The sequence below is a fragment of the Dermochelys coriacea genome, chromosome 14 (genome assembly GCF_009764565.3).
Source record: "Dermochelys coriacea isolate rDerCor1 chromosome 14, rDerCor1.pri.v4, whole genome shotgun sequence".
Lineage (NCBI taxonomy): Eukaryota > Metazoa > Chordata > Testudines > Dermochelyidae > Dermochelys > Dermochelys coriacea.
The window spans coordinates 35,399,631-35,422,278 of NC_050081.1; the positions used below are offsets into that span (position 1 = coordinate 35,399,631).

The 22,648-nt window shown below is 54.0% G+C and overlaps 5 protein-coding genes across 8 annotated transcripts in view; 4 read left to right on the top strand and 1 right to left on the bottom strand.

Annotated features, from left to right (window-relative positions):
• LOC119843274 (zinc finger protein 850-like) overlaps window positions 1-22,648 on the top strand; it is a 1,382,451-nt gene that overhangs the window by 1,326,614 nt on the left and 33,189 nt on the right. The window lies entirely within an intron of this gene.
• The window catches only part of LOC119842642 (zinc finger protein 239-like), a 1,225,455-nt gene that overhangs the window by 703,256 nt on the left and 499,551 nt on the right, over window positions 1-22,648 (top strand). The gene's annotated exons all lie outside the window — the stretch shown is intronic.
• LOC119843367 (zinc finger protein 664-like) overlaps window positions 1-22,648 on the top strand; it is a 1,158,238-nt gene that overhangs the window by 554,390 nt on the left and 581,200 nt on the right. The window lies entirely within an intron of this gene.
• The window catches only part of LOC119843338 (zinc finger protein 850-like), a 621,437-nt gene that overhangs the window by 554,390 nt on the left and 44,399 nt on the right, over window positions 1-22,648 (top strand). The window lies entirely within an intron of this gene.
• The window catches only part of LOC119842634 (zinc finger protein 879-like), a 224,907-nt gene that overhangs the window by 24,456 nt on the left and 177,803 nt on the right, over window positions 1-22,648 (bottom strand). The window lies entirely within an intron of this gene.

Genomic DNA, 22,648 nt, shown 5'->3' on the forward strand with positions numbered 1-22,648 from the left:
TGCCATTGCTCCATACTGGGGCTTGCCTGGCGCATGGAGGCATGGTCACCTGGAAAGATGCACTGAGAGCACTCCACAGCTGGCTGAGCAAACAGGAAGGGGATTTTCAAAATTCCCAGGGAATTTAAGGGACGGGTCTGATGGTTGGTCACCTGAGGCCAGGACAGTAGAGTTCAAACTGATGACCAGAGTGGCTAGAACAGGCATTATGGGATACTTCTGGAGGCCAATCAGAGCGCATTGGGTGGCCACACAGGCACTGCGGCGCTCCAGCAGGGGTGCAACAAACATTATTCCTCTCGGGGAGGTGGAGTACCAGGAGCGCTCTAGCCGCAGAGTCAGAGCTCTCTACGTGCTTTGCCGGTGTGGACGGGGAGTGAGATAGAGAGCACTGGGAGGCTTTATTGCGCTGTAACTCGCAAGTGTAGACAAGGCCTCAGAGTTCTGTCCATAGGTAGGTCCCTGCATAACTTGCTGAGTCACAAGGTGTATCTGCCTTCTCTCAGTCGGTCGATTGTATAGCTGATTGTCCTTAATGGGCTATCAAGCAGGCTAGGCAGAGGTGATACCAACTTATCTTGGATGTTCCCAGGAAGCATTGCACAAGTTTGAAATACAGACATTTATAGAGCCAATATTCATAACTTCAACTACAAAAATGATACACATATAGCATAATTATAATCAGCCAATCATAACCTATCCATAGACCCCTAACACAATAACCTTTATACAATATTGGCTGCAAATATACAACAGTGGTCACAACAGTGATCTACACAGTTACAGATTATTTCAGTAACATCACAGGAGGGGACACAGCATCAGAGAGACTGATATTGGAATACTGCATCCCGTTTTGGTGTCCTCATTTGAGAAAGATGTTGTGAAATTGGAGCTGGGCAACAAAGAGCCACCAAATGTTCTGAGGGCTGGAGAAAAATTACTTCTAGTGAACTATTGAAAGAGCTCAACCTGTTTGGCTTATCAAAAGAAGATTGAAAGGTGACTTCATTGAAGTGTTGAAGTGCCTTAATGGAGAGAAAATATTGGATATTAAAGGGCTCTTTAATCTAGCAGAGACAGGCATAACAAGACCCAATGGCTGGAAGGTGAAAAGAGACAAATTCATATGACAAATAAGGCACAAATGTTCAACAGCGAGGATGATTCACTACAGGAACAAGCTACCAAGGAAAGTGGTAGATTCTCCATCTCTTAATGTCATTTAATGAAGACTAGATGCCTTTCTGGAATGTGTTTGCCCAAAATGTAGCTATTGTGTCATACAGGAGCCTGTGATACGCAGGGGGTCAGATTAGATGCTCTAATGGTCTCTTCTGGCCATAAAGTCGACTAATTTCTGAAAAACTGAGTGTAGCATTGGGAGCAGTGTGATGTTTTACTGTCTAGCCGGCTTGCTTCCTAGAATGAACACTCATTGAGTGGGGGGATCCACAGGGAGCAGCTCAAACCTCCAAAGTGCCTGGCCAGCGGCAGGGCATTAGCACAGCAAGGAGAGGTGTGGCAGTGACATCACAAAGGCCTTTTGCAGGACCTCAGACTATTGGTCCAAGGTGGTGGGGAGGTGGTGACCTCACAGAGAGATGCTGACATCAGCCGGGCAGGATAGGGGCAGGGGCCAGGGAAACCTCCGAGACCCCTGGGGCTTTGCTTCAGCAAGTCTCCTTCTCGGGGTCTCTCTTTGAGGACTGAGAGAGTATTAGGGTTCACGTACCTGAGCGCGAGGAGGAACTCTTTCGAGTTTTCTCCTTTCCTTTTACTGATTTTACTAGAAAACAGATGTCTCTCTTTAGAAGGTAAGAGCCTCCTCGAGGTTTGAAACCTGTTCAGTCTGATCCATCTGGTGACAGTTGAATTCTAGGCATGGAAAACACGAGCTTAAGGAGGCAGAATTTTATTCTGCACCTAGAATTTTGTCCCTTAGAATCACTGGGAACATTAGGGTTTGTCCTTTTTGTTTCACCTTTTCCTCCATCCCTCCCTCCTTTCTCTTCTTCTCTTGCTTCTTTTGTCCTTTCTCCTGTTCCCCTCCCAACACCAGGAGGGGTGTGTGTGTGTGTCACGGAGGAGTGCTCCATTATGGGAGAGCCACCCAAAAATGTGGGGCTGAAATAGGGCTCGGGCAGTGATCCCCACCAGTGACCTGGGCCATCCTTTGGGCTCTCTGGTGAGAACCCTCAGCCTCCCGTCCTCAGTCTCTGCCCTGATTGGCTGACTAGGGGGTTATTGTCAGGAAAGAGACTCAGGTCCTTGTTGTTCTCTTTTAAGACCAAGTAAATAAGACCTAACCAGTCATATGTTTGATGAATTTTGCTGCTTCTCTACATTAATTGTCTCTGAGCAGTTCATGATTCTCTCTAACATTCCAGTTTTCCTAAAATACTTGCTGAATAATTACTGTGCACTGTTGTTGATCAGGAGCTCATTTCAGAGCACTTTATTCAGGTCATTCAATGTATGAAATTCAAGATCTGATGGTTAGTTTGAAAATCAGGGCTCTTGGGTCCTATTCCCAACTCTGCCACTGACTGGCTGTGTGACCTAAGACAAGTCAATTCTCCTTTCTCAGCCTTAGTTTCTCCCTCTTTCAAGTAGGGATAATAATGATCCGCTCCTACCTACCTCAAGGTGAGCAGAGGATGGGGATCCATTGGAGAGTGTCACTAGTAGTGCATAATATGAGGTGTCCTATCACGTTTACTCAGATCAGATTATGACATAATAGAATAGCTGAAATATTCTATTTTATTTGTATTTTTTTTATTTTGAAATTGTTAAGAGCAGCAATTACTTAGCCTAGACTGAAGCATCTTGTCTAATTTTCAAGATCTTTGTGTGCGATGAGACAGTTTGACAAACTGTGACAAACAGGAGATGCTTTTGTTTTGCAACAAAATATTTTTGCAAAGAACTTTCTTCCACTTGTAATGATTTCAAGAAACAAACTGGTTTAGTCTGAATGGGATTTTCTGACAGAAATGGTTTCAATTAAATTTCCCACCATCTCGATTCCTGGGCTCTATCCCTGCCTCTGGGGGGGGGGGGGGGGTTGTTGTCTGTTAGAACAGGAGTCAGGACTGGTGGCCCTGCCACTGCCGTTCTGTGTAGGCCCTTGGGTAGGTCACTTCCCTTCTCTGTATCTCCGGCTCCTCCCCATCCGTCCAATGGGAACAGGAACAATTCTCCAACTCTGGGCAGTCGTAAGCCTGAGTGAGATAAGGGGTGTTAAAGCCCTCTGTGAAGGAGAAAGGGAAGTTTCATTGTGTTTATCACCAAGGAATTCTAAAGTTTGCTAAAATGTCTAGTCTGCAGAAACAAGAAATGGTCAGGGCCATTGTCTTTTTTAAAGCCCATTCAGGGATGTGAGTCCCTATCTTTTAGGTACCTGGGGTTCTTTGCCAGCAGGAGAGAAGAGGTACCTGTCTCCATTTTTGTGGTCTTAACAAACCAAGTGCTGTGCCCCAGGTCTGAGATCCCTGAAAAAGAATATCTTCCATCCATTAACAAGACAGGATCTATATTTAAAAGAGGAACAAAGAGAACCCTGGGACTTATAGATTAGCTAGCCTCACTTCCATAGCTGGAAAGATACTGGAATACATTATTAAACAATCAGTTTGTTTAATAATGTATTATTACAGGATAATTTGGTTCTTAGGACTAGTGAGCATGGATTTGTCAAGAACAAATCATTCCAAACCAATCCTATTTCCTTCTTTGGCAGGGTTATGGGCCTAGTGGAGGTGGGTAAACAGTAGATGTGATCTATCTTTTTGTTACTAAGGCTTTTGACACAGTCCCATAGGACATTCTCACAAGCAAACTAGGGAAATGTGGTCTAGATGCAATTAGTGTAATGTGGGTGCAGAGCTGGTTAAAAGCCCATCCTCCAAGAGCCCTTCTAGATGTTTGGCTGTCCAACAGAGAGGGTGCATCTAGTGGGTCCAGCAGGGATCAGTCTGGGGTCCAGTACTATTCAATATTTTCATTAATGATTTGGAAAATGGAGTGGAGAGCATGCTTCTAAAATTTGCAAATGATACCAAGCACTTTGGAGCACAGGATTGGAATTCAAACCGCCCTTAACAAATTGGAGAATTGGTCCTCTTGAGCCAACCTCCAGGCTGGGCCCCTCTCTATAGACTGGGCTGAAGTGAAACCCCAGAGCCAAACACTCCTCTTCCCGGGCAGTGCGCTCCGACCTTTAATGGTCAGATGCTGCTTGGCACTGTCAGAGCAGCTTTTGCTGGGGGATTCTCCTAGCACTTTCCAATAGTGGGAAAGTATTAAATCCCCATTTGACTACTGGGGACAGAGCCATAGAGGGGGGAGCAACTTGCCCAAAGTCCCGCAGGAAAAGGAAAACAACCAGTAATGGAATCAATAGGAAACCCAGCAATGGAACTCAGGAGTCCTGACTCCCAATCCCCTGGTCCAGTCACTCCAGCAGAGCACACTCCCTCTCAAAGGCAAGGAGAGCGGACATGAGGGCCTGGTTGTAATTGCCAGCTGTGGGAGGGAGTGTGCAGCAGTGGTTAGTGAAGGGGCCTGGAAATAAGGACTGCTGGGTCCCATCCATAGCTCTGACACTTGGTGAGACCCTGAGCCAGTAGCTTCCCCTCCCCAGGCCTGTTTCTCATCAGTAGGGTTGGTGTCGCAGTCCCTACAGCCCAAGGGGGTTGGGAGGCTCCAGGAAGGTGTGTAAAGTGCTGGGATGTCAGGATCCTGGAGGCACTGTCACCCTCGCATTAGGGCAGTGTTCTGCACCCCTGGCTACTGGCCGAGTTTCTCAGTCCTTTGGCAATAAGACAGACTCTTGAATAAGACAGACTCTTGTTTTCACAGCCAGTTGATCGCCCCATGTCATCACCAGGCCTGCTTGCTGGGCAGGGTAATTCCTCAGGCCACCACCACCCTCTCCAGCCTGCCTTGGGCTTGGAGAGTGAGGAGAAGGTCAAGGAATGACCCTGAACATCATCCATCCATTGCTCCATCACCTAGAGCAAGTGAGTGGCATTAGGGTTCCTCTGTGGCATTCCCTGTCTGTCTGGGGAGAGGCAGAAAAAGGGGGAGAGAATCTCTCCCAAAGGAGATTGGATTTGCAAACAGTCCCCAGGAGCCCCTCGCTCTCAGACCGGGTAGGGGCTTCTCCAGAGCTGTCTCCAGTGTGTTTGGAAAGGTCCCAGCAATGGGGATCCCAGCCCTTCCCTTTTGGGAGACTGTTCCCTAGGCTGAGAGTCTCTGAGCTGGGCCAGACCCTGTGAACTGCTGTGCATGGAAATCAATGGGAAACTAGGGGTCCCTGGCCTTGCTATGCCTAGGGACTTTGAAGTGGGGAATGATTTCCCAGGAGAAGTCGGACTCCTGGGTTCTGTTCCTTCTCTAGCCTGGGGGTGGGTGGGGGGAGGCGGGGGAAGTGTGGCCTGAGATGGCAGGAGGGAGCTGCTTGTCCAAAGTGACCGATGGTCTTTGTGACTGACCCCAGTGCTCGAAAAGAACGAGACTCCCCGCTTATTGCAGCAGCAGGGATGACGAGGGGGAACGTTGGGAGCAGATCATGCAATGAACTCCTGCCAGTGTGTGTCGATGGCACTCCCTGCACTCCTGTGGGGGGAGCAGAAGCTGCTCTGGCTGGGCAGGGATGGGGAGGGACCAAAAAGGCTGGTTAGTAAGAGGCTGCCTTGACCCCAGACTCATGCCTGCTCCCCGCTCGGTTCCAGGATGGCCAGGCTCCTGAGGATGTTCAGGAAGAAGGCTCTGCAGGTGGCCTGAGAGCCTGAGGGAAGCAGCTCCCATCTTCCCCAGGAGTAGAGTGGTCCCTCCGACCCTGCTGGCAGAGAAGGAGCTCCCAGCCAGGCCAGGAGATGGACGTGCCCAATCTTCTGGCAGAGGACACCCGCTCCCGGCGCAGGTGCCGAGGTGGGACAGGCAGTGGCCAGGCCAAAATGGAGCTGGGTCAGGATGCGGCTGGGCAGGCAGGACCCAGCCCAGGAGCAGAACTGGGCAGGGTGGCTCTGGGGCTTGTTGTGTGGGCAGCAGCAGCCCCAGGAGCCCAGCCGTGATTTCCAGCAGGAGGCATCGCCCTGCCCGGCCACTGAGGACCTTCCAGCCTTCCTGGGGCAGGAGGTGGAGGATCCCGGTCCCAGCACCGGCAGTTTGACCCGTTCCCCATGGGACAGCAGCAGTGCCTGGGACTGGAGCAGCAGCCAGGCCAATGGAGGTTTCTGCTTTGTTCCAGGTGAGGAGCCAGGCTGGGCTCAGGGAGGGGTGAGGAGGGGACTGTGAACACCCTGGGCCCAGGCCCTCAACCAGTGCTATGTGGGCGGGTCCCCAGCCCAGGTGTCTGGCCTGAGCCACGTGAACCCCACTGACACTAGATGCTGCCACTTTGGTCCTTGTTGCTCCATTAGGTGGGGGGTGGGGGGAGACACCTCCCAGGGAGTCCAGGACAGTGTTGTGGGGGGGGGGTCTCTTTGCTATGGGCTCCTGAAAAAGTTGGGGGCTGAAGGCATCACTGAGAGGGGGAAGTGTGGGGCCTGATCTGCCCTAGGTCCCGGAGGTGGGAAGGGGGCACATTGCCCCACCAGGCCTCTGTCCTTCCCACGAGTGGCAGCAGGAGTCACCCTGCCCCCTTCTCTCCCTGGTGCAGGGACTACCAGGGACTCAGAGGACGAGGAATGGGGTGGACGTGGTCACAGAGGAGGCTGCTCTCAAAAACATCCGAGAGCAGCTCCAGGGCCGAGAAAAGTTACAAACGTTCCCCAGCTGTGCTGGAACCGAGATTGTCCTGCTCCTTCTCAGCTTCCCAACCCCCTGCAGAGGGTCTTGGCCCTCATGAGCCACCACCCCTAATGGGGACCTTTCTCCTCTATGATCTGGGACCCCCAAGATGGGGGTGCTTGTCACACACACTTTCGGGGTCTCCTCCCCCCACAGGCACTGTCCCAGATCCTGACCCTGCTTGTGTAGGAGTCATGGGGGATTTGGACAATGGGCGGGTTCCCACTATCCCCCATTCAGGCCTAAGCCCTGCAGCTGGTGTGGCTGGGGCAGGGAGGTCCCTAGCTAACTGGCTTTCTCTCCCCTCACCCCACTCCTGGTGGGTGCAGGATGAGACCCAGCAGCTCACGTTCCTGCAGGCCATCCACCCCGCATGTCTCGCTGCACAGCAGAGAGGGCAGGACACGCTGGAGCCGCACTGCTGCAAGGCGGCTGTGGCGGAGAGGATTGTGGTGAGCAAGACACGGCACCTGGCAAGCTGGAGGGTGAACAGAGACATGGGAAAGGTAGGGGTCTCCCCGGGCCGACGGTTGGGGGATGGCTGGAGGGGCCGCTGAGGGTAGGGATTGCTGGGGCTGAAGATTGGGGAGAAGAGATGGAAAAAATAGGGGGCAGGAATCGGAGGAGTAGGAGGCAGGTGGGGGGATCCTGCTGGCTGGGTGGGGTGCTGGCTGTGTAATCTCCTCATTGGGAAGTGTCAGTGAGGCCTAAATCTCGCACGCTCCTTTGTCTCCCATAGGATCTCATTGAGGAGCTTCCTGATGACTCTCCACCCAGCGCCATCCTGGCCAACACCCTGATTGCTGTGGGCAATCTCAGGTACCGAGACCCTCTTACCCAGTTCCCCCAGTGCTGCTCAGGCCCATGGCTGAGAGTCACTGCCCCTCCCAATCCCAGGTCACCTCCCAGGGGTGGTCCCTCTGGCAGAGGTGGCGGGAAGGTTCACTCTCTCCTGGCTGCTCTGTTCTTTTCACTCCAGTCACATTGCAATGGCTTTGGGGAGAGGCTGACTCCCAGGATCAGATACAGGAAGGGCAGCAGGGTCCAGGGAACAGGAGCCATTCCTGCCCTGCGACTGTCTGTCTGGGAAACCTTGGCCTTATCATTCCCTGGCTCGGTGCCTCAGTTTCCATTCTCACCAGCCTCTGTCTATTTCCCTGCAGTTTCATGTCCGTGTTGATGCCAGTGCCACCCCTGCACTGGACAGTCTAATACCGGCTCCTCTATCTTGCCAGCACCATGACACCTGCCCTGGAGCCAGAGCTGGAGACCCACCTCCTTCGAGCTGCCCTGCATGCAGTCTTCACCCTGGGCACGGAGAAGGACACCACCCAAGTCCAGGTAGATCATGATGAAGCATGGATTGAAGAGCCAGCTGTCATCCTGCCACAAATCCTTGCTAATTGCCTGCAGTGGGATGTGAATGAGAGAGGCCAGGCAGGGCCGGTTCTAACTTTTTTGCCGCCCCAAGCAAAAAAACAGCAACAACAACAAAACCCAAGCACTGCCGCGCCGAAACAAACAAAAAATACCCCTGAGCACTGCCCCGCCGAAACAAAAACAAAAAAACAACCCCCCAAGTGCCGTCCTGCTGAAGTAAAAAATAAAAATAAAAAAACCCAAGCGCCGCCCCGCACCCCAAGATTGGCTGCCCCTTAGAAGGTGCCGCCCTAAGCACGTGCTTGGTTGGCTGGTGCCTGGAGCCGGCCCTGAGGCCAGGATATGTGTTTGTGGGGTCTCACCAGTGCTTCCCAGAGACCCCCTCTTCCCATCCTGTGGCAGGTGTATCCCCAATTTCCCTAACTCTGACCCACGACTCTCCCTTGCTTTGCAGGATCTGCATAGGGTCTTGCCAGACCTCCTGGATGCCATGCTGGGGAACCTGCTGGCAGAGTCCCCAGACACAACAGGCTCTACTGCATCTTGGAGGTGAGCCCAATGAGAGGGGTGGTGGCAATTTTACTTTAACTCTTAGATCCATTTTCCAGTCTGTCCTCCTAGCTGGGCCCCCAGTGGGCCGTCCTTGGTCAGGGAAGTCAGTGCAATGCAGTGTCAGGCCCTTCCTCCTTGAAGGACAGAGGAAGGAGCTGGGACTTCAAGCCAGAGCTCTGCCTGGTTCTGTTAAGCACTAACCACAGGGCCCCTCGCTGGCTTGGGGAGTGAGAGTCTGAACCCTCCTGTGAGATCCAGAAGATGGTCCTCAGAGAAGAGTCACAGGCTCGTTCCTAGAGAAACAGGACGATCCCAGAGAATCAGCCCGTCTCTGACAGGCCCCAAATTTCCTGGGGGGATTGTGCTCACACTCAGTCCCTTCACCCAACCAAGGACTTGAGAGCCAGGGAGGGGTGAAGGGTCTGTCTCCTTCCTGGTGAGCTGTTCAGGAATCAGGAGTTCAGGGAGGATGGGACCAGCCCCGACACCGAACATTGTCCCAATCTAAAGAGACAATGACAAGTTGTGACCTACAAGCATCGTCCTGGGGGCAACAATCCCCTTCTAAAGCTCTCTGATCAATGAATCAGAGATTCCACCCTGCACACAAAGTCTCGGCCCCCTAGGAATGGGGAGGGGCTCATTAGCACAACACATGCACCTGCCCATTGATCCTGAGCTGCCTCCTTTCCCCACAACACATTAACTACTGGATTGTGTCCACGGTGTCGTGCGAGAGAGCCAGAGCCATTAGGAGCAGCACAGCCCTGCTCAGATCCACCATCACCCTCCCTGAGTTCAATGTAAGTAGCCTCTGACCCCAGCTTCCTGACTCCAGGCCTAGGTGGGCTAGCTCCAATGGACTGTAGGATCTGCTGCTGCAGGGGTGTGGGCTAAGAGTGTTTCTCCTGGGGAGGCAGAGTCAGAGCAGAGAATGAGCCTGGCTTGAGTCAAGTCCTTCTTGTCCTGGTTAAGTGGCAACTCTCGCTTTTAAAGGGACCATGCTCCAGATTCATGCCTTCCTGTCACCCTGGACCAGCTGGGGAAGCAAATCCTCATGGAGGGCCCTGCCTGCATCCCTGTGCTCCAGGCTCCCTTGCGGGCAGAGAAAATTAAGGATCTAGCTCTAGCTCCTATCCTCTAGCATCTCCTGCAGCGGGACTGAGAGGAAGGAGAGTCCTGGCCCAGGTGGGTACTGGGAGCTGACAGGAAAATGCTGATGGAGTCCCCTCTCTCTCTCCCTTCCATAAGAACTCAGACGAATTCCCCAGGATGGATCACCACGTGACAAAGCTGGCTCTGTTTGTCGGTGACCTATCCAAGGACATCAGCCAGCAGGCCAGGGAGGAGGTTTACCGGCTCTACTAACTGCTGCTGCACCAGAAGGGTAAGGAACCCAGCTGGGAAATGGCACCCGATAGAAGAGTGAGACTGGGAACCCAGTCAATGTCTCTCAGACTGACCGCGGCTGGAGGATGAGTGTCTGTCTATCTCTTTCTGTGTTCTACACCACCCCCTGCGATTGTGTTGGGCGAGGCACACAACGAGGACTCTGCCCACTGTGCAGCCACCAATGGGATGGGAAGGACACAAGCACTGCAACCAGAATGACAAATGTGTGTGTCTCTTTTCCAGGCCAGACCATCCATGAGGCCAAAGACCTGTGGGTCTGGGACTGGCACAGGGTGGGGGATTTAAGGATGCTCTGCCAGGGCATGGGAGTGTGGGTGGCTGCCTTCTGGAGCCACTAAACGGAGATGCCGTTCTAGTCCAGGATTTGGAGCCTGGTTCTGGGCAATCTGCTGAAGCCTCACATCTGGCTGGTTTTAGGTCTTCGGAAAGTTCTTCTCGAAGGGGCAGAGAAGATTCTTCCTGCGGACGGCAGTGCTGACCATCCACGACCCCCTGCTGCGTGTCAGCCAGGCTGGGCTGCTCCTCACCTACTCCCTCCTGGGGAAAGCCCAGCAGCTGATGGGGGACAAGGTAAGCAGCTGCACGAGACTCAGGAGATTGGGGCGGGGCCCATGCCTCATTCCCATCCTACAGCCATTCGCTGGCCTGGCAGCAAGACAACTGGTGGGGAATGAGAGTAAGAGCAGGTGCTACTGGGAAGGGAAATGAATTCACCTCCATGAGCAGGAGGGAGCCAGCTTACCCCCGGAGCAGCTCCAACCCAGCTCTTTAGCAAGGTTAATTGATGACAAGCATTACCTCATCACGGACTTATATTCTTGGGAAGGGCAGCAGATCCTCTAAGAAGAGCCCTCTGCGAGCCTCTCCTGTCACTCGAGCCATCACCCAGAGTTGCTCCCATCACTGTCAGCCTGGGAGGCCAAGGATTTGAGGGGTGATGACAACTGACCAGGCAGTTCTGAGGCACATGGGCGGGGGAAGCTGGTCCTGCTGCTGGCAGGGCTGGACCCGCTCTAGAGAGAACGGGAGGATTCAGTCAGCAGTGGCTGCTGATCTGCCCCATTCCCCAGGGCTGCCATCCTGCGGCTTCAGCATTAGTGGCTGGGATGACTTGGGGAAAAGTCTCAACCTCCCCACATCTCACTTCACTGATGCCAGAATCCCTCCTGTCCCCCCTGTTAGAGCCCACTCCCTGCCCAACCTGGGTGGGGGTGGAGGACTGGGGTCTGAGAACTGGAGCTGTGGATTGGAGGTGGAACAGCTGTCAGGGGCACAGAGGGGGAGGTGGCAGGAGCTCACCCGACAAGGAGGGAGGTTGGCACTGGAGGTCACTAGAAAGGACAACAAGACTCCATTCTAGGGGTCAGGAGGGGGAATCCACCCCTCAGAGGTTGGCGGGTGCTGGGTGGAAATGCTGCTGGTTCCAGGTGCCCTTAATCCCCCCTGATTCCACAGGGGGGTCTGAGTCTCTGACAGCTCCTCATTCCCTTGCAGCAAGAGGACGTCACGGCCAATGTGATGCGCCAGCTCCGCGTCATCCGGCACTTGCGCCAGGTGCCTGAGGCACTGCAGGGGCTCTGCCTCTGGAGCCACCAGCAACTCCCGCTCCCTGCTGCAGGTACTGCTCTGGCTCCCTAGGGTGGGGTGGTGCCCCACCCCTGGAGAAAGAAGGGCTGAACAGGCCAGAGAGGCTGCACAGACCAGCAGCCAATTGGTAAAGGCCTGAGGAAAGCCAGTCAGAGCAGAGGAAGAGGCAGCCAATCAGGGCCAGGCTAGGTCCTATATAAAGGCTGCCGAGCTTGCTCCCTAGCTAGTAAGGGAGAAGGACTGGCTCCTGGTATAAGGAGCAGCATCTTGGCTAAAGCAGTGCTGGGCAGGCTTGGGGGAACAGAATGTAGCTCCAGCCTGTTACCTGCCAGGCTGTGGCCTACGCCAAAAGGGGTTGAGAAGGTGCATAGGGCCAAAAGGTGAAGTAGCCTAGGGAACTAGGTAGAGAAGAAGGGTAGAGGGAAGCTGCTACTAGAGGGTCCCTGGGTTGGGACCTGGAGTAGCAGGTGGGCCTGGGTCTACCCTTTTCCCCCTTGTACTGCACCTGGCTGTGGAAAAGTGGCTGTGACAGACTGCAACCAGCCCTTGAATAGAAGGGCTAGATTATAGGGTTGTGGTTGGCCACCAAGGCAGGTGCAAGCAGGAGGACTGCTGCTCCAACTCCCCGGAAGGGGGTGAGACTGGAGTGGTGGGCACTCCTGGAGGGCAGTGGCCTGAAGCAGACAAAGGTACTGCACTAAAGAGGATGCTACCAAGCAGGGAGCAACGCGGGTCCCAGGGCAGCAGAGCAGATGATGGGCCGGACACCATGCATCGAGGGCACTCTGCAGTGGTTGAGAGCTAATTCCCAGAGCGACCAACAGGAGGCACCAGCGGTGGTGAGTCAAACCCCGTCCGCTTCCTGTAAATGGGGAGCTAGTGGAAGGGAAAATGGAGCCCCCTGGTGCTCACAGAAACTCTCTCTCCCCTTTCTGTGAAGCAGGGTCCTTCTCTCTGCCCCCCCAAATTCCTTCTTCTGGGGCAGGAGCTCTTTTCCTCACACACCCATTTCCTTTCCCCCCCCTTTCCTTGGTCTACCCCCATCCCATTCCCCTGGTGCCTAGGCAGAGCTCTCCCTGCCCCATATGGTGCAGAAAGGCCGTTGTGTCAAGGCCACTGCCCTATTGAAGCTCTGAGAGCTCCACTTTTGAGGAGGTGGGGGTGGGACAAAGGTTCAGAGCTAGCTTCACCTCCTTCCCTTTATTCTCCCCTTGACCCTTCTATGGGGTCTCTGGGTGTGAAATGAATAGGAGCCTCCTTCCCAGCTTTCTTCCAGGCCTCGGGATCTGGCACAGCCTCCCAATAGGTGCATCCTGTAGCTAAGCCACATCAGGGAGCAATGGGGAGTCACCTTGTCCCATCAAAGCAAGCAACGCTGGCTCTCAAAGTGGCTTAGATGGAAGACCCCACTCCCTCATGGAGGTAAGAGCCATTTACTCCTTGGGGGAGAAATGGCATCCCCAATGCATAACCTGGCTGGGAGCTTCCCCTGTCCCTGGCTCCCTGCTCTGGGACAGAGATGTCTCCATCACCGTACCACCCTGGTTTTGTTCCTAGGAAGGGGCTCCCCAGAGACATCATCAAACCTGGACTCCTGAGAGCATTTCTGGCAGGATGCGCCAGCCCCTCAAGCATGAAGAGAGCATCAGGTAGTCTCGTTCACATGGCATCTCCGGCAGGGCCGGTGCAAACGCTAGGCGAACTAGGCAGTCGCCTAGGGCACCAAGTGGTTGAGGACATCAAAAAGCAGTGCCCTGGCTTGGCAGAGAGAAGCCTCCAGAGGCACTGGAGAGCCAGAGAGTTGGCTTGCGGGGGCAGCGAGCCCCAGCCATGGAGAAGCCAGTGCAGCATGGGGGGCAGCAGCCCTGCAAAGGCCACAGCAGATGCATGCAGGCGGCAGCCCCCCTTTGCCGTGCTCGGGCTCTGCGGCTCCCGGGCACGTGAGCCACCCCTGCCCCTGGCTCCCCTCTCACCATGCTCTGGTTCTGCGGCTCCTGGGCGTGAGAGCGCTCTGTGGGGGAAGGGTTGTGCACCCGGCAGCGTGTTTTGCCTCCACGTGGAGCCAGCGTCTGACTGGAATGGGTATGGTAAGGGGAGTCCCGGCCAGGGCGCAGTCAGGGAGCAGGGGGAGGGTTGGATGGAGGCTGGGGGTTCTGGGGGTCCTGTCAGGGTGGGGAGTGGTTGGATGGGGCGTGGGAGTCCCGGTGGCTCTGTCTGGGGGTGAGGGTGTGGATAAGGGTTGGGGCAGTCAGGGGACAGGTAAGGTCCTGGGGGGCAGTTAGTGTGGGGGGGGTCTCAGGAGGGGGCAGTCGGAGCAAGAAACAGGGAGGCTTAGGTAAGGGATGGGGTTCTGGGGGGCAGTTAGGGTCAAGGGTCCCAGGAGTGGGCGGTCAGGGGACAAGGAGTGGGGGGGGGATTGGGGATTCTGAGGGGGGAAGTCTGGGGTTGGGAAGTGGGAGGGAGTGGATGGGGGCGGGGCTAGGGCAGGGCTCTTCCCCCCCCCCCCATCCTCTTTTTTGATTGTTGAAATATGATAACCCTAGGCAACGGGGGAGCCAGCGGGTGTATGGGGGCCGGTGCCCACATGCATCTGCTGCAGCCTGAAGGAGCCCCCAGGGTGGGGGGTGCCAGGCCATAGCCTGGACAGGAGGGGCAGGGGTCACGGCTGCTCCCCGCTAGTGGCACTGCTGCTTTTGCAGGGCTGCTGCCCCCCTGCACTGCACCGGCTCCTCCATGGCTGGGGCTTTCCACCACCACAAGCAGGACGCCCTGGCTCTCTGGCGCCTCTGGAAGGCAGCTCCTCCCTGCCGAGCTGCTGCAGCAGCCAAACCCCGGCAAAGCCAGTGAGTGAACTTGGGGCAGGGGCCACTGGGACGGGGGGGGGTAGGGGCTGTGCACCCTCCAGGGGAGTTCAGGAGGCGGGGAGGGGGAAACCTGGTCTGGGGAGCAGCCCTTGGGCACAGCTGGCCCCTGGGGTCTATAAAAGCTCATTGGGATTTGCCCCTCAGTGAACCAATGTGCAGGGGTGGGGGGGGGGTGGAAGTTTCATCTAGGGCACAAAATATCCTTGCACCGGCCCTGCCTGGGAGCTGGTAACTCCTCCCCTCTCCAAATTCCCTAGAGTACTGGGCTCTGGGGGAATCAAATGTTAAGGGACCAGGGTGAAGGGTTCTGGGGATTGAATGGTTGAGGTTGGTGGAGCTGGAAAGCAGGGAGTGCTGGGGTATCGAGTGTTTGAGGATGATGGGATAAGAGGCGAGGGAGAGCACAGGGGTAGAGAGGTGCTGCCTCTCCTCACTCAACCCCTAAGCCCCTGCCCCCTCTGCATTCAGATAGTGCCACTGAGAGGGGCTGATTCCCACAGGGCCTATTGTGGGAGGCCTGGAGATCCCACCTCTACCTCCACAGCATCCACCTCTGAAGTTCTGTCCACCCTAGGAGGTGTGGTCGGGATTAGCTGGGAGCTGTGACCCTCCACCAGATTGCCTAGTGTAAACTCACTCTGAGCATCTTGTGTTCTGACCAGTGTTCCCTCATTTTTTACGTCCAAGTGTGGAATGAATTTGGTTCTATGCACCAGTATGTGACACATCTCCATATTGGTGCACAGAACAAAATTCATGTGGTGGAGGTGAGACCGAGGGGTTTGGAGTGTGGGAGGGGGCTCAGGGCTGGGCAGAGGGCTGGGTGTGGAGGGGTGAGGGCTCTGGCTAGGAATGCAGGCTGTGGGGTGCAGACTGTGGAGGGGGAGGGTTTGGGGTGCAGACTGTGGGGAGGAGAGGACCCCTCCGCCCTCTCACCGCAGCGGCTCGGGGCTGGGGAGAGGTACCTCTCACCTGACCATGGCAGCTCCTGTGGCCCTGGGCCTGGCTGAGGGAGGGGTTCCTCTCCCCAGCAGCTCCAGTGGGCCAAGCCTGGAGAGGGGCTCCTCTGCCTGCCTGCCTCCACAGCCCTTGATAGCCTGCAGTGCAGCTGCATAGCCTTCAGGGAACATAGTTTCTGACCTTCAACCTCCCGTTAGCAGAGTGACTGCTAGTCCCTGAGTTCCCCCTTTGGGGCCAGATTGTCTCATTCCCAGATAGTCTTGCATTACTCCAGGCCGTCCTGAAAAGATCTAGTGTTTGTACATTTTATCCCTTATGGAGTAGAATTAACTGAATGCTAAAACAGTGGGGAGCAGGGTCAGTAAAATGTGGTGGTTTTAGTGTCTGCTATTTCAGGGCAATGGGGTGAGTGCAAGAGATTCCCTCCTTCCCCTCTCACTGTCATGCTCCTCCTTCCACACAGCAGCCTCTGCCCCAGCCATGGAAAGTTTAACCTGTCTCTGTTCTATTCCTCCATCTCCCACAGTGTCACTTACCACCCTGTCCCTGGCTCTCCATGCTTGGAAGTCACAGCTTTGATGTCTATGATCTTAGTCAGACTCCGGAGGGCTGGAGAAGGAAGTGTCACAGACCTGGAGTGGGTAGGGAAATCTCAATTAACTTCAAAGCACAGTTTGACCTCCAGATCTTATGGAAACCAGGCTATCTACTGGTAAAATTGCTTCCTGGCTTTTTCTAGGTTTGATCCAGATCATTTGTAGATGAGAAGGTTTTGTCTTTCATTCTCTTTTATTATGATGATGATAAAACTTTTGTAATTCATACAGCCGAATAAGGAGGCAAGAAGTGAAGCCAGTTTTGCCACTTCAGAAGAAAATGAGTGTTTCTCTTCCTGATTTTTGAGTCTGAAATGATTCTCTGAGATTTCACTTTATGAATGTGAAATCATTTTATAACCCACCCTGGACTGTGGCTTTTTCTCTTTGTGAAGGCTATGAGGTCACATACTTTGATATTAGTTTGACAGTGTCGTGGAAAAATTTACCATGCAATGTGTTTGGATCAGAACAAAGCCTGATGTCCCTTTATTCAAGCATGTGCATGCAGGGAGAGTTAGCCAAAGCTGCTGTGGCATAAACAGAAAATAAGGAGTTTCTATTGCTGAAAACCACAATTTCTTAAACCCACTTTCTTTTGCACTATATGCCAAATAAGGAAAATGCTGTTAGTTTCAACAGTAGCTTTGCCTTATTTGGAGTTTAGCAAAATCAAGCTTTTCCTGTTCTTGACAGGTGTTTTCTTTGTGGTTAATGCTTCATTTTTTTTATTTTTTAAACTTCTAGCTGTTATGGTTACATTTCTTAAGCTGTGTTTGTAATTACCTCTTAATGGAATTTTCCACACACCCTTCTTGTACTTAGTTAGCTTGACCAAAGCTTTAGGCCTATGAAAAGAAGGCTTGATGGAGCAGCCAATGAGGGCCACATAAAGACTATTCAGCAGAGCAGAGAGCAGTCTTTCTGGAGCCTGAGGGGAAAAGGACTAGCTAACTATAAAAGGAAGTGTCGGGGGAAGAGCAGTGCGGGGCGGTGTCAGGAGAGCAAGCAGTGCTCTAGCCTGACTGAAGCCCCGATAGGGGGCAGGGAAAGTGCTGGGGCTATGGGGAAGTGGCCCATGGATAAAGAGGTAAGCATCAGAACTTGGAGGGTCAGCAAGTGCTTCTGCTAGAGGGTCCTGGGGGTGGGGCCCAGAGTAGCAAGCGGGTCTGTCCCTGTCCAGAGAGTGGTCCATCAAAGAACTGCAGTTTGCCCCTGAGGAAAGGGCTAGACTAGGAGCTGCAGTTTCACCACAGCAAGAGGATAGAGCAAGGATTAAGGGCTGCTGGTTCCCTGGTATAACTTAATCTGATTAAAATATGAACACTGTTGCAACTGCTCTTCTATGTTTGAAACAAGTCTTGTGCAAAGGTGGTCAAGATAGGTGCCTATAGAAAGGATATCTAGCTGGTTATGATTATGCTATTTGTATGCATGTTTTTGTATTTGAAATTAATGAGTATTGGCTATGTACTTGTATTTCCATGAGTTTGATTCTGAGTAGCACCAGTGAAGCAGTTGGCCAGCATATTGTGAAGGGACTACTCAAATTGAGAGGCCCATCAAGAAGTACATGACTGACATTGGGCCTTTGGAGACGCCAATCCACATCTGATGATGCTTCCTGGGAACATTCAAACTAGCCTGTGTGCCATGGCTTCTACCTGTAAAGAACTGAGTCATGCATGGACAGGTGATTTGCGCGTGTGGTGGTTCATGTGACTGGACACCATCTTGTTGTCTTTCCCAGTAAGAACAATGAGGTTCCCTCCACATGACAAAAAGATATAAAAGGCCTTAGAAACATCTCCATCTTGCCTCTTTCCTGCTCCAGCTTCTCTGCTGCTCAAACCTCTGGACTATGCACTTATCCCAAGGGGAGCGTTCTACCCAAGGAATGGAGGTCCTTCCAAATCATTGGAGGAAACCAGATGCTTGACTTAAGCCAGCAGTTTATTCCATCACTACTATAAGCCTGAATCAAGAACTGTGTGATTATTGTATGTATTTGATTCCTTGGACCAATTTTAACTCCCACCTTTCTTTTTATTAATAAACCTTAAAACTTTTGATATTAAAGGATTGGCAACAGCATGATTTTTGGGTAAGATCTGATTTGTATATTGACCTGGTGTGTAGCTGATCCTTTGGGATCAGGAGAACCTTTAACTGGGGACACTGATTTTAATAACCACTCATCCCTAAAGCAATGCTTCTAGTGGTGATACAATGGGACTATAGTGTTTTGAGGGAATTGCTTCCCTGTGTCATCACTCTGACTAATGAAGTCAGAAGTTCTCTTTTTGGCTGGTTTCATGTACCTTGTGAGTGAACGACTACCAGTCTTGGGCTGTGCCTGCCCTTTCTCTCAGCAGTTCATCCTGAATTGGATACTCACTGTAGTATCCCACTAAAGCAAATCTTCTCACCCCAGAAGGGGGGAGAACAGAGTTTAGGGCACAGCTGGAGGGCTGTACCCTGAAGAGGACACTGTGGTCCAGGAGCGCTGCAGATCCAGAGTCTGAAGAGATGGAGACAGCAAAGCAGTGATGGAGAGTGAGACACCACCAGAGGAGGATGCCCTACTGATGGACAACCAGCAGGAGGCTGTGGTGGTGAGTCTGCACCTGCTGATATGGGGAAAGTGTTAGTCCCTGTCACGGTGGTAGGGTGCTGGCACAAACCCAGAACACAGCAACAGCTGTCAATCAACATCTACCTGCAGGACCCCCTCCCCAGGACTGGGAGCTGAGGCCTGGGTGGACAGGACCTGGCAGTAATCAATCAGATGCAGGGGAATGCACTGATTGGCTGGATGCAAGGAATGGACCAGTTGGGAAGTGGACCAGGCAGGGCTTCTTTTTGAGCTGCAACGTGTCTGCTCTGCAAATTACAGGGACATTTGCTGTTAGTGGAAATCTGTACTCAGCAGGCTCGCAAAAGAAGCTCTCTCTAGGAAAACCCAACCGTAGGGTAATCCTGATTGTTACTGACATATGCCATAGTTCTGGAGAACGCCCACAGACTGACTCCTCAGAGACATCAAAGGACTGTGGATGTTAAACTCTTATCTGGCCATCCACCACTAGGAAGAAAGGGGTAAACAAAAACTTACAATTCAGCTGTAGCATAGTGTGTAGCTCACCCATGCCATGGAGTTCCCTGACCCCAAGACCCAGCAAAGACTTTTCCAGTATAAAGGTTCAGTGTATAAGAAGGGGAAGGGCTCTGGCCACCTCCCCTCCCCTCCCCATCTCTTCTTACAGCAGCAAAATTGCTTGAAAGATGATAGGAGCATCATTGAGCTGGGGGGAGTGGTCCTAGCTGGAAGGCTCTCCAATGAGCATGGACTGATGAAAGCTTTTGGGTGAGAGAAATCCTTTTGCTTGGAAGGGTACGTCTACACTCCAAACCTAAGTCGACCTGTACTAAGTCGACTTATAACCACTGCAGTAGACTGTGTCCCTGCTACCCTCCTTGGGTCGCTGTGGTACATCCTCACCAGGAGCACTTCCCCTGGGGGCAGTGTGGGGAGTTGAGAGCCTGGGCTCTCAACTCCAGCAGCAGCAGCTCACTCCCATGAATGTGGCTGCCCTAAAAGCTCTGTGAACCATCCCCCATCTAGACCCCATTCCCTGCTGGGCTGCCCCCCTCCACTCCCTCTTCCCCATAAAGAGCGAGGGAGGCTACGTGGGGCTTCTTCCCCCCTGCCCCCATTCCCCTCCCAGTTTGACACCAGACCATTGATAACGACTCTGAGTGCAGTCTTTAGTTGTGCACCCACTTTATAGTAATTCATCTAGAGCAATGAATTCTTCCCTGCTGCTCAGAACTGAGTCTAACCCGCCTGCCCCCTGGTTACTTCCTCCACCACTGGAAAGCAACAGTTGTCCCTGATGCGTTCTCAGCACTTATTGCACATTGGGTGCTGTTATGGTGGCCAGGTGCCCGGTTTTCAACCATGAAGTCCAGTCAAAAAGGGGACCTGGCAGTGTCCGATCACATCTTCTGACCGGATACCCAAAGTTGAGTTACTGCAGGTGGGGAGGCACTGGGTCATCACTCCCATCAGACCTGACTCAGCCGGGGCTGCCTCCTACCTGCACGGGGCAGCTGCTGCTCCCAGCCCCGGCTCCACGGACTCCCCGGCTCCTGACCTGGGCAGGGAAGGGGGAAAGAGAAGTGGAGGGTGGGTAGACCCTTGGAGGAAGAGGCGGAGTCGGAGCAGGGCCTTGGAGGGAAGAGGTGGGGCAGGGGAGGTTGCAGCACTCCTGCTTGAATGTCCATTTTTTAAATATTTCCAAGTTAGCAACCCAAGTCGCTAGCTGAGAGGTTGCAGAAAATGTTTAGCAAACATAGAAATACCGTTTTTCACAGCAGCAGATTTACTAGCCAGCAATAAATAAATTTTTGATTTTCATGTTTACAGGAGTAAGGGGATTGTTGGCCAACCCATTAAGTTTCAGTAAGGGGCCATTAATTAGGCCATCTCCTAATACCAAAAGAAAGGGGAAGGTCCAATGAGAAATGAAGATCCTGAGACTGACGAGGGAGGGGCCAATGCTCTAGGTCAGCCTGCTTGACAAGGGAAGGCAGGCCACTGAGGGAGTCAGCAGCCTGGGGTCCCTCCTTTGTGTCAGCTGGAGCTGGCTGGGCCAGAGCAGAGTGGGAGGCGCTAAGGAGAGAGGAGGGCTGGGCTGGAGGCAGAGCAGCAGCTGTGCTGAGGCAGAGGGAAACTGGAGCAGCCAGGAGCAGTGAGCGAAGGGGACCCTGGGCAAAGGGCCAGGGCAAGGAGAGGCCCTCAGCCAAGAGGCCTTGCAGGCCAGACTGGGTGGGGGATCGTAACCCTGACAGGTAGAAGCTGACGCTAGGAAGAAGGGTCCTTCCACCTAGAGCCTGAGGATGTGGGCCAACACCAGAGTTAGTGTCCAACCCTGGGCATCCCTGCAGCACAGCCAGGGCCTGGGCGGGAGGCCTGGGACATGAGAGGGACAGACTGTGAACTGCCCTGGCATTCCAGAGATGGTTGTTTGGGGTCCCCCCCCACAGAGCGGGGTGACTTGTTTTCCTTTCATTTTTCCCACTCTTCTCCTTATTTTTATATTACTTGCTGTTTAATACGTTGTATTTGTTCTGAACTCTGTGCAATCATCAGGGAAGCATCCAGAGTGGAGAGAGCACCCCACAATGGGGACACCTGTCCTGAGTGATCACAAGACTGGGCGTTGAGCCCCTCAGGAGCCCTAGGCCTAGCCTTGGGGTTAGGGGGATCAGAGTGGAAGGGGAGGGGGGTCCTTGAGGTCATGCAGGCCTCTGGGTAAAGGACTCGGATCCTTTCGCTAACCAATTCCACTGGGGCTCCGTAGAAGCCAGAAAAGTTCCCCACACTAGGAGGAGTGTTTCTCTCCCCCTCCCCACTTACCTCTGGGCCTATTTATTGGTTTCGCGGAAAGTTAGTTCTGATTATAGGGGAAAGTGTCAGAGCGGCCACCAACGGGAGTTGCTGGCCACACTCTCAGGTTTCAGAGTAGCAGCCGTGTTAGTCTGTATTCGCAAAAAGAAAAGGAGTACTTGTGGCATATATATATAAATTTGTTAGTCTCCAAGGTGCCACAAGTACTCCTTTTCTTTTGGCCACACTCTGAGGCCCCCAAAAATTTGGGTGGGAGAATCCCTGGGCTTGATGCTCATGATGGTCCCTTCTGACCTTAGAGCCTGTGAGTCTAACAGCCAGGGCAGAGAGAGGCGAAGCGCAGCGCGGTGCGTTGATCGCTAGGACCCGGGAGCGGCTGGGGGGCGGCTCTGGGGGGGCGGATCGCGGGGCTCAGGCCCGGCCGCAGGAAGTGACTCGCAGCCGCTGCGGCGACTCTGGCTCCCGGCGAGATCCCCGAGCCCCGGCGGCTGGTGCTGGGAGCCCGGAGCCCTGGCTGCAGCCGGGAGAGGGGAATCTCCAGCCGGGCCCTTCCCGCGGCTCCCCGGGAGCCTCCCCCAGGGCAGAGCCCCCAGCCCGGCCAGGGCCCCCTTCCCGGCCCGGCCCCTGCCCCAGGGGGGCCCCGCTCGGAGGGAAGGTGAGAGAGACCCGCCCCCCCGCCCGGGAACGGTATCCCCCGTCACACTGGGCTGCAGGGTTTGGGGGGCAGGAGGCGGGTGCTGGGGATGCCGGGGGCAGGCTGGGATGGGGGCAGGGGTGCACTGAAGGGAAGATGGGGCGACGCAGGGGGATCGGGGGGATTGTGGGGCTGAGGGGAGCGATGGCTGGAATGGGGAAGATGCGAGTGGGGGGCACTGCGAGGGAAAGGGGGGATGTGGGGAGCAGGGGGAGATGCCAAGGCAGCTTCTCCGTCGCATGGGACAAGAGGTGGGAGGGGCGGAGAGAAGCTCTTCTCCTGGAACTGATCAAACCAGCTTTGGGAGTGATCAGAGGACTAACTCCTCAGGGCGCAGAGGCTACAAGGCAAAAACCTAGCCCCCCCCCCCACACACACACACACC